The sequence below is a fragment of the Ipomoea nil genome, unplaced genomic scaffold (genome assembly GCF_001879475.1).
Source record: "Ipomoea nil cultivar Tokyo-kokei standard unplaced genomic scaffold, Asagao_1.1 scaffold2826, whole genome shotgun sequence".
Classification (NCBI taxonomy): Eukaryota; Viridiplantae; Streptophyta; class Magnoliopsida; order Solanales; family Convolvulaceae; genus Ipomoea; species Ipomoea nil.
In genome coordinates this window covers 5,743,391-5,760,871 of record NW_017619254.1, presented here as the reverse complement: position 1 = coordinate 5,760,871, position 17,481 = coordinate 5,743,391, and the positions used below count along the sequence as shown (strand labels likewise).

Sequence of the window (17,481 nt, the reverse complement as noted above, 5' to 3'; positions counted from 1 at the left end):
ACACAGTTGCTCGCCAAACATTGTTCGATAGGCAGTGGAAAAACTTGCTCGCGTTGAATCAGTAGTTCACAATAAATCACAACATATAATTCCACAAATCCAAAAGGAATTAAAATTGTGTTGAATGCCAAAAATAATTCCAGCATACCAAAAACAATTAAAAATAATTCTTCTAAATATACATGCTAAAATACTAAATTATATCAAATCCAAATAGATACAATTTTGTACGCATATTTTGAAGAATTAAAGGAATGTAATTGAAAATCAAAGTATATACAAAAACTCAATGTATATGATACTAATGTTGATTTTTTTAGGCAATAACAATCAACAAGATAGAGATTATAATGGCTCTGATACCAAATGTTAGATATACAATAGTCTAACTATAATAAACCATAGTATACGAGAAACCTGACCTCGTATGATAGCGGAAGCGTAGCCCTGTAGATCTCCAGCCATTGTTGATGTTCTTGTTGTGTTGCCTCTTAACGGTAGACCATTAGCTATGTTTTGCCTCAATTCTGACTCAGAACCCTAGATGGTGTATTGGTGTCTACTGAGCAGTCTGAGTACCGTAACTGAATGTGCTAACATCAAATCATCCTGTATCCCATCAATCCAGGATTATATTAGGCGCAGAGTCTGGTTGACTAACAACTACTAGTTATTTAGTCCAACTAGACCACTTAATAAGCCTAGTCAACTTGCACCACTTAATTAAGTCCCTAATATATAATATATATTATATATTATTAGGGAAAATCTTACAGGATTATCAAGCGAAAATGGCGAAGTCAAATACTCAAAGCAGTCCATGCTTACAAACTGTGAGGAGTGACTTTAGCCAAAGAGTTCACGCAACACTCTTCTATGAAGAGCATCGTCGCTGCACAGTTGAAGCCACCAGGAGGTTGTCTACAACGAAGAACCGATGTCCGGTGTCAGTATCACCACATCGGAGTGTGAAGATGTCACGCCGACGCTCTCCGACAGCGACCTTGTTGAGTGTCCCAAGGCGATAGCATGCATGGCGATGGCGACATCCCAACGGTAGCTTTCTCCTTTTCCAGGTGCCGATGCGAAGTCAGATGGAGGGCCACTGCCGAAGAAAATTAATTCCCTGTGGCTGAGAGCAGGTGACCATGGAGTCAAGTCCAATGCGTGGAGAGATCTTCCCCTACGACGGCATCGCTATATCGTAGTGCGACAGCCCCGAGTCAGCACTTTACGGCAGCGAGCTCGTCGGCGGATAGCGGCGGCGGCAATTTGTGGGACGACGGCGACGTGCCGGAGCACACGCCTGGGTGCTACAGCAGATTTCCGATGCGATACTAGATCACTGGCATGATTCCGTTTCCTTCATCGCAAGTGTGATGAGAATGGAGGGGCACTGGAGCAGCGAAGGCAGCCGTAGTTGCTATGGCGAAGATAGGTTCACCGGCGACTTCTGTTTCACAGACGAATGCAGCTACAACGACGTGCTAGAGCACATGCCCGGAGAGCACCCAGCATCTTTTGTCTCCAATGATGGTGATCGACGTGGGTGGGAGTCCAAACAATGGTAGAAGACATTCCAGAAAAATCAATGTTCGAAAAGCTCCAGTCCAGTATTTGTGAAGATGTGTTCGTGAAGATGGTGAGAGTCCAAGCAATGGTGAGAACAGCCCGGAAAATCAATTCGCAGGAAGTCCCATCCAATGCTCTCAATCCTTCCCCTCTGTTGATTTCCCATAGTAGGAGCTGCAAAATTAAAAGAACATGCATATATGTACGGTGCATATATTAAAATGGAAGATTACCTGTAATTATGATCTCAGCGAGTTGAAGATACAGATTAATGAGTTGAAGATGCAGTGAATATGAAGCATTATTTATAGTTATGGAGTGAGGAATTTGGGTACATTTGGGACTCTAATTATGTTCTGTAATCCATATCCAGTTTTGATTTAGTGGTTAAGATTACGTGGCTGGGATAGTTGGTAGAAATTGTGAATGGTAGGAGAAGGGCTGATCGAATTTGATGTTGGAAATATACTAGAGGTCCATGTACGTTCTCCTAAGGTGTGAAGAGAAATTAATTTCAGCTCAATTAAAGTTGTAATCTGGTTGAAATTTTTAAAAAATGAAATGGGCCGTTGATTGTGGAAGCTATTGGCACATTGGGTATAGTTCTTGTTGGGTCATTGTTAAATTGGATATTCTGCAGTCAATGTGTAATTTATTGGGCTGTTATTTGCAAATATGGACACTCGGACTACTACGGTTAATTTCGAGACTACCTTCCCTCTGCATTTAGGACACGTCGAGCAAGTCTCGAAGGGGCAATTTGTAAGCATTGAAAATTTTAAATAATATTGTTGGACCGTGGTGAATAATTGATTGTTAAATTAATTACTTTAATTAAGCTAATTAGACTGATATTTATTTAATCGGGTTAATTAAATGGCCCATTAAATATTTAATTGGTTTAATTACTTAATTAAATGTAGTTGGATGTTGGATTGTTCGGCCCGAGATGATGAAATATTTAATTGAGTTGGACCAGGCTATTGAATCAATTGGATTGCATAATTAGCGGGTTTGACTTGGTCTTGGCCCACTAAAATTATATGTGGATTATATAATTTTGAGGAATTTGAATATTTTATATTATTTGGAAATTTAATGAAATCATGAACCTGGAAACAATGATGTCCCGATACATTCCTTAATTTAATTAAAGAAATTAAATTAAATAAGGAATTAAGAGTTGGTTGGAGATTTTCTCTCACACTCACCACTATAAATAGGGGTTTCATTTCCAAAGAATGGGTTCTGGAAAATCTACAGATCGAAGCTCTGCCGGAATCTCTCCAAGATATCGTCTGGAACACGCCCGCAGTTGTACAACTGCGTATACCGCGCTGAGGAACACGCCACTTGAACACCGGAAGCCCTTCTTTGAAGATCAAGCTGCATATTAGCCCTTCATTGAGGAACAAGCTACTAACTCCGGAGGCCCTTCAGCAAGGAACTACTCCAGTTCGGCACACTCCCGAACTCGGCATACTTCCAGTTCGCCATACTCCCAAACTCGGCATACTTCCAGTTCAACATACTTTGAACTCGGCATACTTCAAGTTCAGCATACTCTGAACTCGGCATACGTCTAACAGGGAACTACTTCAAGTTCGGCATACTCCCGAACTCGGCACACTTCCAAATTGGCATATTCCAAATTCGACATACTTCTAATAGGCATACTTGTAGTAGAGACTCAGAGGACTTCTCCTATACAGAGATTGTACCCTTTCCCGTTTGATATATACTTGATACTACTTGTAACCGATACTTTGAATTTTGAATATATATAATTCAAGTTTTTGCGTTTACAATAATTTCGAATAAAAATAAAATAAATAGAAGTTGTTAATAATAATTCAACATAAAAGATAGGGAAAGTTGCACTTTTCGTTCCTAAGTTATATATTAATTGTACACTTTTTTCATATTTGTTGGTCATGCTCACTTTTCCTTCTTAAGTTATCATCAGCGTTGCACTTTTCATCCATTTACTAACAAAACATTCGATAAGAAATTTGCAACTTTTGTATATTTTAGTGACAAAAAGTGAGCACAAAATGTTAATAAAAGGACAAAAAGTGCAACGCCGATGATAGCATATGGGTGAAAGTGAGCATTGATCAACACTTAGGGACAAATTTTGCAACTACCCTATAACTTAGTTCCCTAAAAGTTAATACAGATATATATAAATATAAATAAATAAATAAATAAATATATATATATGTGTGTGTGTGTGTGTGTTCGATCAATTGAGAACACTATTTTAAGTGAGAATGTGCGAACAAGTATATGAGTGAACACAATATATTACTCCAGGATACTTATACTACTACAAAATATAGCTACTACGGCGGTGTTTTTTTTTTTTTTTACACATACACGATGGTTTTTGAAGTGTCGTGTAAGTGACTGATGTTGTAAATAAATACTTTCTACGACGATTTTTTAGAACTGCCGTGTCTGTTACATATATACGACGATTAAAAAACTGTTGTATAATCATAAACGTACACGCCATATATGACAAATTTATGCATTACATATATTCTTTATAAGGCGGTTCGGAATAATAACCCCCCCCCCCCCCCCTTGCATATAACAAATTTATGCATTACATATATTCTTTATAAGGCGGTTCGGAATAATAATCCCCCCCCCCCCCCCCCCCCCCGCATATAACAAATTTACGCAATGACAATTTGGTAATTTTTGGTATATATATAGAAGTCTGCTCAAATGCGGCCGCGCCTTCCCATGCGATCGGTGCAGTCGCTTGAAAAATGCACCAATAATGTTAACAAAAGACACCATTAATGTTAGGAAAATGCACAACAATGAAATGACAAATACACCAAAAAACGCACAACACACCCAAATAATGCACAATAACTCTCCACACCTAATCGTGCATTTCCGAACAATGTGTGGTACTTTTATGCATACCTAATGGTGCGATTTTTGGCGATGCATACCTAATGGTGCATATTTGTGTTGTGCATTTTCTAACATTGTTTGTGCATATTTGCATAACTATTCGTGTGGTCGCACTGATCACATATTAAGTTGTTGCCACACCTGAACTCAGGTATATATATATATATATATATATATAAGACTTTTGACAGGGATAACTTTAATTTGAGATAAATAACCCCTTTCAATACCCATTTTATTTACCCACCCCTGAAAAACCTTTTCTACACTATTTAACCTAAAACACTTGCCCATAAACCTTTTTCCTTCCTCACTACGTTTCTCAGCATCACCCTCCCCACAAACAATCTCACAAATAACCTTATTTCTCTCCAACCAAAAGCCTCTGAAATTCCTTCATTCCAACAGCAATGGCAAAGAAAACTGAAACCAAAGCTTCCAAAGCTTCTTCTCCAGAACCTGAGCCTACAACCACGGAACGGTTGCCGTCATTTCTAACTTCCGATGAGAAGCTCATCGAATCAAGGGCGCATTACATAGCTTGCGGCTTCATGTGGGACGCACATGGATTTCTTCAACATGTTATTGACAAAAAAATTGGTGAAAAGATCATCGCTCTGCTCAAGAATAGCGGACTCTACAACTATGTCTCACATACCTATACCTTCTTCTTTCGCCTTTGATGTTGCTCAGTTTTATCTGAATGCGATGGTCTCTTCAAATGCAACAACTACCGTCACTGAGGTTAATGGTAAGTCTATATCAGTAACTAGTGAAGAGATTCGGAAGGCGTTTGGTTTTCCATAACGCGATGACTCCTATCATTCAAATTTCTCTCAGTACATCTTCAACCAACAGGCGTTCTATGACAGCATTAGAAATGCTCAATCTTCATCAGAAATCGAATGGCCATTGAATAAGAAGTGGTTCAAGCTTGATTATGAATTCACCATGGACATATTCATCAAAATCGTGGAGCACAAAACATCAGGAACGGATGATGTCACAAGGGATAAGTTGAAGATGCGCCATGCGTTACTAAATGGCTTCAAGATCGACTGGTCGAAAGTTTCTTCGACCATCTAAGGATTAATGTCACTTCTGGCAAAACGAAGTCCGGGGACTTAAGATGAAAGATTGGGTCCGGTTTCATGATCGGACATCTTCTTAACTATAAGAAAGTCACTCTTAGAGAAGGAGCTCGACCTGGTCTGAAAGTCTGCCATATGAAATCCAAACCTCCTGGTTATGACAAACAGCGAGCGATAGAAATGGGAATAATTGTTCCTGCCACTTAATCCGAAAGGAAACTCAAAAGAAAGAAAGTTTCTGAAGATGATCAACCGAAGAAGAAAAGACAAAGACAAGAGAAAAAAGGCTAAGCAACCTACTGCTGACGTCTCAACAGCAGTTCCATCCCCGAACGATCCTTCTGCCAAACCTAATTTAAAAGAATGTAAGCAACTTGAGGACACAACGTTCGTCACTGAACCAAATTCTGTGCCTTCACCAGCAAATATTCAAGCGACATCTACACCTAAAGTTTTGGAAGATGAAGCCAAGAATAAAACTCTTGGCAAGCGTAAGAAAGTGCAGCAATCTCCCTCGAAAGTTTAGCAAATAGCAGCTCCCCATCTGACTCCACACAAGTTGAAAACTCATCAGAGGACGAAAGTTCGGAACTCAGTCGGGCTGTGCAAACCAAGGAACGCTTCAGGCCAACAATAGAAAAGGCACAAAGAGTTCTGCTCAAGCTTGCTACAAAACCCCCTAGGGGAGCAAAGTCAGATTCTCTCCCGCCTGCTGCCCAGGGGGAAGGAAATCCAGCTCATTTATCCAAAGTCTAGGAACTCTCACAAGCTCTTGCCATAGTCCAAAAGAAGAGGAAACGAAAGTCTGCCCAAGCAACAGTTGTTGAGAAAGTTATTCCACAAGAACCTACTATAGCAGAGCAGGTTGAGACGACTCTAACACAAGAACCTGCTATGGTGGACAAGGACGAAACTATGACTCTTCCATCAACTGATCACTTAAGTCTCCCACAAGAACCTGGCTTGCCAGAAGAGACGAAAGAAGTGATCAATGAGAAAGACCAAATTCCACCACCATCCCAAGATCAACGTCTTCAATAAGCAATACATAGTGACTATCAACGAGTGATGCAATGGCAGAAATGGCGTACGTCTCCTCTCAACCTATTTCTTGAAAGTTTTGATGAAATGAGGAATGAGGAGGAATTTGCACTAGGATGGATTGGCACTGAGGACGTATACGAAGCCATCAGACTAGAAACAATCAATCGTGCTTATTCGTATAAGTTAACCAATCGCAGCATTGGAAAAGGTAAGGCCCCGATAAGTTTTGATATCAAGAAGCCCTCACTTGATCCGGCTTTTGAAGCAAAAATGAGGGAGCTTCGGGATGCAATGAGATTATCTAAAATCCGAACTGAGCTTGAGAAATAGCATCAAAACGACCTAAACTGCAGCACCAGTGGAACGAAAGATGATAGGTCCTGTAATAAAACTCCAGAAGACAACAATGAAGATAGCAAAAACAGTGAAAATCAAAGACGAGAAGAGGAACACCAGCATGATGAACAACGAGAACACGAAAACGAAGAAAATGATGAAGAAAATGGAAAAAGAGGAGGATGGCAACGAGGAAGAAACATCAGAAGAAGAGGGTGACAATAAAGAGGATGATGACGGAGAAGAAGATGAGGATGAAGAAGAAGATGATGATAGAAATCAGAACAACGATGATGAAAGTGATGAAGATTCTGATAATGATAGTGATCTTGACAGTGACGGGTCTCCCATTATAGGAAACACCGAGGTGGTTGCCGAAAGAACTCCTGAGCCGAACAATTCTCATCCCAACACTTCACCTCATGCTCAGAACACTCCATCAAATGAAGGGAACGACTTGAGTCTGAGATCAGCTCATGATGACAAACTGGAAGCATCACCGCATGCGAGACATAATGACTCCGGTCGAAAGGAGAAAAGTATTCAAACAACCTTCTATGAAGAATACATCGATGCTGAGGCTCTTCTAACGCTTCTCTCGGACACGGTTAAGGCTCTTAAGCTACAACATCCGAAATATAATGATCAGCGCCAACAAGATAATGAAATGATGGATCACTTGTCCACACAGATGGCCACTATTTTGTCAACACTATCCTCTATGCAAAAAGGCCAACAGACACCTGATTTTAGTCACCAAAATCATATGCTTGACAAGATTGCCAAAGAACAACATTTGCTCAAGCACTCCCATTTTGGTCTCAAGTAAAGAGTACATATAGCTTGTTCGAAGATTGATACAGCTAGTACCCACATCTTTACAATGGCTAACTATCAACTCCAGATTCTCAACTATCTCAAAGATCTCTCTGCCAAGGTTAACAACCTCCTAAAGCCCTATGATCCTCCAACTAATGATGCCAAAAGGGGGGGGGGGGGGGGGGGAAGGGCTACAAGAAAAATGATGATGATGAAGACAAAAGAAGAGGAGAAGGAAACTTTGAAAGAATAGGAGAAGGAACCTTAGAGAATAGACAAGACAGTAGATACAAGACACCCCCTCCTGCACCGAAGTCTCATCAAACACCTCTACCCAAGTCTTGTCAGCAATCCATAAGACCACGCTCATCCTAAGGCTCCAGATCTTTTTATTCATTTGCAGGACAAACTCACAGAGAAAAGAAGAATCTTCGCAATAGGTTAATGAAACAGAAAAAGGTGACAGTGGATGCCTCAGGTACTTTCGTTCAGTGCAAGGAGTATGAAGAAGACAGTGGAAAACGTATTGAAGGATGTAACTTGCCTATGTGGCTAAAGAAGAAAGACAACACAACGACACAAGAATTTCAGAGAAAGAAGAATGGAAGAATAAGGAGAGAAAATGAAACTCTCTGGCTTGAACAAGAAGAAGCCAGAAAGCAAAGAGAACAAGAGCTTATCAGATCCCATGAAATACAAGAAAAGATAAGAGATCTCTCGAAAGTTGGGAAAGATGTTGACCCAGGAACAAAGTATAGTGTCGTGTTTAAGATACACGAAGAATCGGGCAAAAGCTATGTAGAAGGAATGAATTCTATTGAGCTCGTGTCATGGTGGAACCTCGGCATCATACTAGGACAAAACATCCTAGAGGCATACAACAATTACACAAGCTACAACCTGACGGAGAAATACGCAGAGCTAGCTCAAGCAAATCCAATCCAAACCTTCAGAAAGTTAGTCAACAATGATCTGGACTTTAAGAAACTGCTCAAGGATCAAAAGGAACGTGATGATAAAGAACGAGAGGAAGCACGACAGATGAAGCAAAAACATTTGAACATGTAATGCTCTTTTTAATTTCAGTATCTTTCTTTTGTAATTTGCTTATTCTAAATGAAAGTCTATTTCATTTTGCAATCTATCTTGAGTATATTTTGTCTTTAAATTTTAGTAAATTTTCGTAGATCTTCATGTAAACTCATTTATTGGGCTGTTTTGTAATAAAAACTCCTTTAAAGGATATCCTTCAGCCTTGTAGTAAGAGTATAGGTTTCGGCATCATCAAAAGTGGGAAGTTGTTAAGAATAAGTGTAATTAGATTTTTATGATACCAAACTTACTAAGATTGTAGACCCCTATTTTTCCTTTCGTAGTTAGGACTTTTGTTACAAACGAAAGTTGTTGTAACTCAACAAATGATTCACACTATGTAGTGTATGAATCCTTGTTGAAGATAGCATAATAGGTCTACTTGAAGACATGGAGACAACGAGATGGACGAAAGATTGTTGCAGACGAAAGATGAAAGCTCCAACTCTCATATAAGCATCATATGACAAGAAAAATATCTCGTCTAAGAGAAAGGTCGAAAGATAAGGTTAATCTTTCGAAAAGATCTCTAAGGAAACAAGTCTAAGTCAAACTTGTAAAGACAAACTTCATTAAGTGAAGCAATAAGAATGTTATCTATGACTCACAGATGGGCAATCATTCGGGACAAAAGGTGTCCTATGAATGATTTTCACAAAAGACAATGAGCATTAAAAGACTTGTACCATCTTGTTAGAGAACAAGGATAAAAGCCATAATGCTTTTAACACCAACGGCTACACAGTACAAGCACATTAAATGCTCTACGCCCAGTGGTAAATACACACTGGTTAATAAGTTCGAAATCTCTATCTCCCTCCAACGGATGAATTTTTCCCCACCTATATATACCACTCTTCACCATTGAAGAAGGTGCTGGTTGTTCAATTGTTGCTATCTTAAGAAAAGCTCTTAAATCATTATCATCTCATAATGCTTTTTCAAAAACCAGTGTGTTATGTTTGTGAAGTTTTCAAGGAAGATCATACACAGCTTATTCTTCACAAGCCTGAACAAGTCTTGCACTGTTTTATCATTTGAAGATTAATCCAGCCATCAAGTTAAGACTTCAACCAGTTGGAGAAACTCAACACATTCTTTCCAACACTCAACTCTAAGGAAGAAGTTGATAGAGGCGGAGTAGACTCGAGGAGTTGAAAAACCTTTTAAGTAGCTGTCCAGCTTAGTGATCAAGGAGGCTAGCTTGAAGTAGTTTGTACTAGGAGGTTTAGTGAAAACCCTTCCACAAATTGTGAAAGAAGAGTGCAATACGCTTCGTTAACAACCGGACCACTATAAAAATCTCTCTCTCTATCTCTCATTATTATTTACTATTTTTTGTCTTTAGTACATTGCATATCACATCGACCAAACATTAAGAGTTCATAACGAAACTGTGCAAGGCTATTCTAAAATGAAACATCTTATTCCGCTATGCATCACTCTGAAAGGAGTCTCTGTGAAAAATCAATTAGAATCAATTCACCCCCCCCCCCCCTCTAGACTCTCTTTCAACCCTACCGGGGCCAACAATATATATATATATATATATATATATATATATATATACACACACACACACACACACACACACACACACACACACACACATACACACACACACACACACACACACACACACACATACTCACACATACACACACAAGTGATAGTTGAAAAATAAGAGAGTTAGAAAATTGTCATCCAATATATATCCAGATCTCATTTAACAAATTGAATTCTTCAAGTCATATCGATAACACTTGATAAGAAGGTTAATTCATGTTGAGTTGTGGTGTGGAGATAACTGAGCATGAGAGCTTTATTGATAGAGAATGTGAGAGGTAAAAGTGTGATACAAAAGGGAAAGGAAAACCCTTATATAAGCTACAGTACATAACAAACTTAACAGAATTATGAAAGGGGATGAAAAGACATCAATGCCCCTAGCCTCCAAACTGTGATGTGTTGCTGCTGCTTAGCTGTTACTTCGTCACCCTCCCGTAAGCTGGAGCATGAACATCTTGAAGGCCCAGCTTAGCATGGAAATTAACAAAAGACACCCTTGGCAAGGCTTTAGTAAAGCCACATGCAATCTGTTTTTGTGAAGAAATAGGAAATAACTTCACTACTCCTTCATTAACTTTCTGCTTAACTGATAAGTGCATTTATGTCCATATTTTTTACCCCTTGTATAGACATATTTTGAGTGACAAACACTTTGATTTTATGCAAAGAAGTGCCTTAATTCCTTTGTTTATATCTTTTGATGCATAAATTGTAGAGTTGCTGTAACACCCTGTGTTACGATCCCTAACTATTTAATCATTTACCCAAAAAGAAAGAATTAAATTTTATTAATTAATTGGGAAGGGCACACCATAAGCCATGAACCCTATCCCTAAAATCAATTCCCTAGTTCTATAGGAAATAGGAGTAAAGAACCCATACCATTTAGACCCCAATTAGGACTTTTAGGTATATATATAGGGTCATAGGAGGCACCTAGAACTCACACCACAAATAATCTCTCACCACATAAGAAGTTCCAAGAATTTCCTTAGGAGAAATCAAGAAAGAAGAAATCTTAATGAAAGACCCTTCATAGCCAAGGAAATTAATTAAGGCTAAGAGGAAACCCATGTCTCAACAAAACCTATTTTCTTCGCTATAATCTCCTTCCTTGTCCTCCCTCTATATACTTGTGTCTTGATGAATTCTTCTATGATTATGATATGTTCTTGATGATTGATAAGATGATTTACGTGCATTCTTGATAATCTTGATGATCTTGATGTTGAAAAGAAGTTCTTGGTATTTGATATAATGATTCTTGACGAATCTTGATATTTCTTGATAAAATATGATTTTGATGGATTGGGTGGGATTAGAGCCCTAGGTTGGATTGGGAATTTGTGTTATGATGTTCTTGACATATATTTGGGTGAGAATTCACATGTTCAGGTGTTGTTTATGTTTGGAAGTCATAATAGGTTTAGTTCTACGTGATTCTTACTTCTAATCCAATAATTACCTACGTGATGTCGTCAATTGCGTTTAAAAGTGTCTAAGCATGGTTTCGGGTTCCACAACGGATCCCGGGTCAAATTTATGATAAAAGAGTCAGTGGGGGTTAGGGGAAACCGCCACCTACTCGCTACCCGAAGAACACCGCCACGCAGCGGGCAGCCACCGGGCAGCTGCCTACCCGCCGGCAACCTGCTGCCTAGAACAGTTCTCCAGCGGGCAGCCGGCGGGTGGCCCTCCACCCATCGGCTACCCGCTGGTTTGTTAACCACCCCGGGTCTTTGGCTTCCCCGTTTGATGTTCCCCACTCCCCCATGGTGTCCCAACGGACCCCATTTGTCGTGCTCGAGTCTAGTTTGGTATTTCAGGTACCATTCGTAGGTTAAAAGAGCCTTAGGAATTGCATGCTAGTTGAATCGGGGTAACCCGTTGACCTAGGTGGAAGTCGTATGAACCCCTTAGGACTATTCTTAGCATGTGAATGATCACACGTAAGTTTATTTATATGTCTTTCCGTCCCAATATGATACTACGTGCTCCAATGTGTTATGTGTTACATGATCCCCCATTTTGGTTAAGACCAAATTGGGTGTTCCCGGATTAAGGTTCGGAAGTCGGCTGAAGGTCGAATGGATTGTTCCCGAACTAAGGTTCAGAAGTTGGCTGAAGGCCAAATGGATTGTTCCTGAGCTGATGTTCAGAAGTTGGATAAAGGCCGAATTGATTCACTTCTTGGGCCGCGGTCCACATGGGCCTCGATGCTATGACCCACTGACCTGGATGCATCAGGCGGTGTGTAGGGCCAATAAGCTGAGGAAGGCTGTAGTCCACCGACCTGAGTAATCAAGCAGTGTGTAGGGCTACGGCTGGCTGCGATCTACCGAGTGATGGGACAGCGGTATGTAGGGCCGTAGTCTTCGAAGATCTTCGCCCACCGACTGAGTCCCTCTGCGGTGTGTAGGGCTTGATCCGCTATGGTCCACCGACTGTACGCATCAACGGTGTGTATGGTCGTAAGTCCCCTCTTATAAAGGGGATCACAGTCCACCGACTGTGCGCGTCAGCGGTGTGTAGGATTGTGGTCCGACATTGAGTTCGTCAGCGGTTCTCAAAGGGTTGGTTGTGATCAACTCCCCTCATACCGCGGTACTGAGGTAGGGTGCTGCGAGGCCGTGTTAATACTATATGCATTAACCCTCATGTTTGGGGCATGCGATTGGTCCCGTGGCGCCATCAATGATTATGTGATATGAATGATGCTTGTATGATGATTGATTGAAGTGAAAAGTGATCTGTGACCTTAGATGCGTATTCCTTAGGATGTTATCCCTACTTAACTGTTTATCATTGATTAATGTGCTCGTCCCTATTTGCTGAGTCTATTCCTGGTTTTAAAGCTAGAGTCTCCTAAGTATATATCTTCTTGCTTCAAAATGATTTTCCTATATCTATATATATACATATACCTATATTGTATTTCAACACGTTGGAGTGGGATACCAGCATCTCTCGCTGAACAGATATATTTGGCTTTCAGGCACAGATGAGTAGATCCCAGAGCGCGCTAGAGATCCAAGGCGTAGAGTAACTAGTTCCCTTTCGTCCTGCGTGCCATGCTTATGTATTGACATTATTTGAGGATTTTAGTTTGTTAGCCTGTGCACCTGAGTTCTCTAGCTCAGGTGTGGCATAGCACCCCATACTCTTATGTTTGATTTCGGGATTTAATGAGGAATTACCTTTATTATATAAGTTTTAAAAGTTTCGAAATTTCGGGGTGTTACAGTTGCAGGCAATTTCTGCTTTTGAGGTATTTTGGATGAATTTGGAGTCAATGAGAGCCAAATATGATGCTATGTAGATGGATGCAACACTTCCAAAGGAGTCTAGGATGGTGCTTTTAATGGTCTTAGTCATTTGGGAAAACCAAAACAAAAGAGAAGCAAAAGATCAATGCATTGCAATTCTCGACCTACACGTTGATGTCATAGTCTTTGGATCATATATTGAGCTACAAATGTCCAATTGAAGTGATTCTTATGTCATTGGAAAGCTAACCTGAAGGGCTACAACTTTGATTCATGCACCAAAGGCTAATTCAAACTTTTTGAGGGTGAAAAAGTACCTAGAAGATAGTCGTAGTGCACAGGAAGATCACTGCCTGGTGGCCACCGTGGCCACACCCGTGGCCACTGGGCAGTACACACTACCTTTCTAGCCACGGGTGAATCCACGCCTGTGGCCACACCCGTGGCAAGGCCTCTGCAACTTTTCTCATCTCATTTTTGCTCATTTAAAAGGGGATTTTTGACCCCAAAAACATATCTTTCACTTCCTTTCATTTCCTTTCATTTCCTTAGCTTAGATTAGTCTAGTATTTCATCTCTAACTCATCTACAAAGCTTGTAATCATGGATTGGAGTGGCATTCAACCACAAAATCTTCATCTTCAATAAAGAAGCTTCTTACTCTTCTTCTTAAGCTTTTGTGCAATGTTTATGATATTTTCTTGTGCTTTGTTGTTATTTATGCTTATGAAGTGTGAGTAGTCCGTTTTTGGGCTCGGATTAGGGAGATATTGCCAATCTAGATGCTAAATAGGTGATTATTGCATAAGGGGGAAGAATCCTAACCTATGGTTCATTTGTTTGAGTTGGTTTTATGTTGAATCTTGCTAATATTTGGTACGTAACTTTTATTAGCTTGCTTTTGGATAGTTTTTCTCCACAATGAAAGTTGGGTGAAGAACTTAAGCCTCACCTTTCTCAAATCCCATTTTCTTTCTATGAAAATAAGGAAGAATTGGGGGCCTAAATGCTTATGTGCTTTAAGAGCTAGGAATTGATACACCACGAAAGTGGGGCAAGCCTTGCTCTAATCCTTGTTCTTTAGCTCATGAAAATGGGTTTAAGCTAGGATTTTCTTGTGCATTGCCTTAATGTTCATTTGGTTGATGTTCTCCCCTAATCCCTAAGTTGTTGAAGCATCTAGAAGGCAACACCCCCTAATTTGAGCTCATCTTTTATTATTGTGTTTACTTGAGTTTAATTTACATTGTCTTAACTAGATTTTGTAGCCTTTAATTGTTGACATTACCCAACCATGAATTTGAATTTGCTTGGATTCTTGTAGGTTCCAATACTTTGGTGTCTAGGACTTTAGTTGTCACTCTAGTACGTGTCATAGTCCCAATCCCTTGCAGAACGACAACTTACACCCGTTTACTCACCATCTCTTTCCCCTACATCATTAACCACATAGCAATCAATCTCTATGTGTTTAGTACGCTCATGGAAAACATGGTTCTCTCCAATGGCAATGGCAGATTGATTGTCACAAAACAAAGCACTTGGACTGTTATGGTTAACTCTGAGATCTGTCAACAAGTACAAGAGCCATTGGATCTCTCAAACTGAAGAAGCTAAGGCCCTATAATCTGCCTCAGAAGATGATTTAGAAATAGTGGCTTGCTTCTTTGTTTTCCAAGAGATTAAGGACTCCCCCAGATATACACAATAACCAGTAATGGATTTCCTTGTTTCCACACATGTAGCCCAATCTGAATCAGCAAATCCTTGTAATCTGAGTTGGGATTTTGCATAATAGAATAATCCTTTTTTTTCCAGGAGAGCCTTTGAGGTATCTTAGCACTCTATGTGCTGCAACAAGGTGTGTGTGTTTAGGCTTATCAACAAATTGGCTTAACTGTTGTGTAGCATATGAAATATCAGGTTTGGTGCTTGTCAATTACAAAAGTTTCCCTACTAGTCTTATGTATACTTCAGGGTTTTCAAGCAGTTTTCCCTCCAAACTTGTGAGTTTTTGTCCTGCAGTGATAGGAGTTTCTGCAGGCTTAGCATCCATGAAACCATTCTCCTCCAAAATTTCCAAAGTGTATTTTCTTTGACAAAGATTAAGACCACTGGGAGTTCTAAAAGCCTCTATTCCCAAGAAGTAATTTAATGAGCCAAGGTCTTTGATTTTGAAAGCCTTATCCAGAAACTACTTAAGCTCAGTAATTAACTTTGAATCTATCCCTACAACCAAGATGTCATCTACATAGATGAGTAAGGCAATAAAGGATGTATCTGATGCCTTGGTGAACAAAGAAGGATTTGCAATAGATTGCTAGAAACCATTATTCATCAATGCTTTTGTCAACTTTGCATTCCACTGTCTACTGGCCCGCTTCAAGCCATATAGTGACCTGACCAACCTGCAAACTTTCTTGGGGTTGTCACTCTGGAATCTAGGAGGCAAGGTCATATAGACTTCCTCCTCTAGATGTCCATGCAAAAAAGCATTGTTGATGTCTAACTGTTGACTATCCCATTCCTTTGCAACAGCCACAGCTAAAAAAGTTCTAATGGTAGTCATTCTAGCCATAGGAGAGAAAGTTTCAACATAATCCACTCCACATTGCAGAGTATATCCCTTTGCAACCAACCTTGCCTTATACCTTTCTATGGATCCATCTGCTTTGTGTTTAACCTTGTATACCCACCAACAACCAATTGGGGACATTTCTGGTGGCAGATATGTTAAAACCCATGTTTTCTTCTCAACTAAAGCATCTATCTCATATTGCATGGCTTTCCTCAAAGCTTCATGCCTTATTGTTTCATTGTAAGATTGTGGTTCACAAACAGAAGAAATGGATGATGCACAAAGCTTATGGCTGGGAGTTAAACCTTCATAGGAGATAAATTTACTTATGGAATGAGGAGAGGTTCTGCCATGTACTTCATCATGTGAGGCAGAATGGCAATAATAGTCATTTAGTCTAGTGGGAAAGTTTCTTACCCTTGCTGACCTTATAGGTTGCTGCTGATTATTGTCATCCTCATGTGCATTTTCCTCTGAAACTATGTCATTATTTGTCTCAGGACTTTCCTCACTATCAACATTATATGATGTATTATCAACAAAATTAATGTTAGGGCTGCCTCCTTCATCATTATGGTGCTCATCAACTCTGTCTGTAGATTCAAAATGAATGCCTTTTCTGCCAGCAAAGGATGGAATCAAAAGTGTTGAGGGATCAACTTCCTCAAACACAAGCTGATATGTGTCAGGTTCTACATTCTTGTTCTTTTCTTGGAAAGGATATATCTGCTCATAGAATTGAACATCTCTAGACACAAAGATATCTTGATTAGTGACATCATATAGTAGATAACCTTTCACATTAGCAGGGATCCCTATAAACACACATTTTCTAGCTCTTGGATGCAATTTGCTTCTTCCTTGTGTTGTAGTATCACCATAACATAGACAACCAAAGGTCTTCAATTGATCATACCTTGCATTCCTGCCAAATAATATTTCAAAGGGAGCCTTCCCACCAACTATGGGAGTAGGCAGTCTATTAATGAGATAGCAGGCATGAAGAACACAATGTCCCCAGAATTCCATGGGAACTCCAGACTGGAATTGTATGACTCTGGCCACATTCAAGATGTGTTGGTGTTTTCTCTCTGCAACCCCATTTTTTTTGGGGAGTGTAGACACATGACTTATGCACAATTCTTTTTTTCAGCATAGAAAGTATCCATAAAGAATTCTT

The 17,481-nt window shown here is 39.8% G+C and overlaps 1 long non-coding RNA gene across 1 annotated transcript; it reads left to right on the top strand.

The window, feature by feature from the left end:
• Positions 1-536: 536 nt before the first annotated feature.
• On the top strand, positions 537-16,430 carry LOC109158868. The gene is made up of 3 exons (XR_002050458.1): positions 537-547; positions 10,679-10,683; positions 16,343-16,430. It is a non-coding gene; the product is annotated as an uncharacterized LOC109158868 (long non-coding RNA).
• Positions 16,431-17,481: the final 1,051 nt, after the last annotated feature.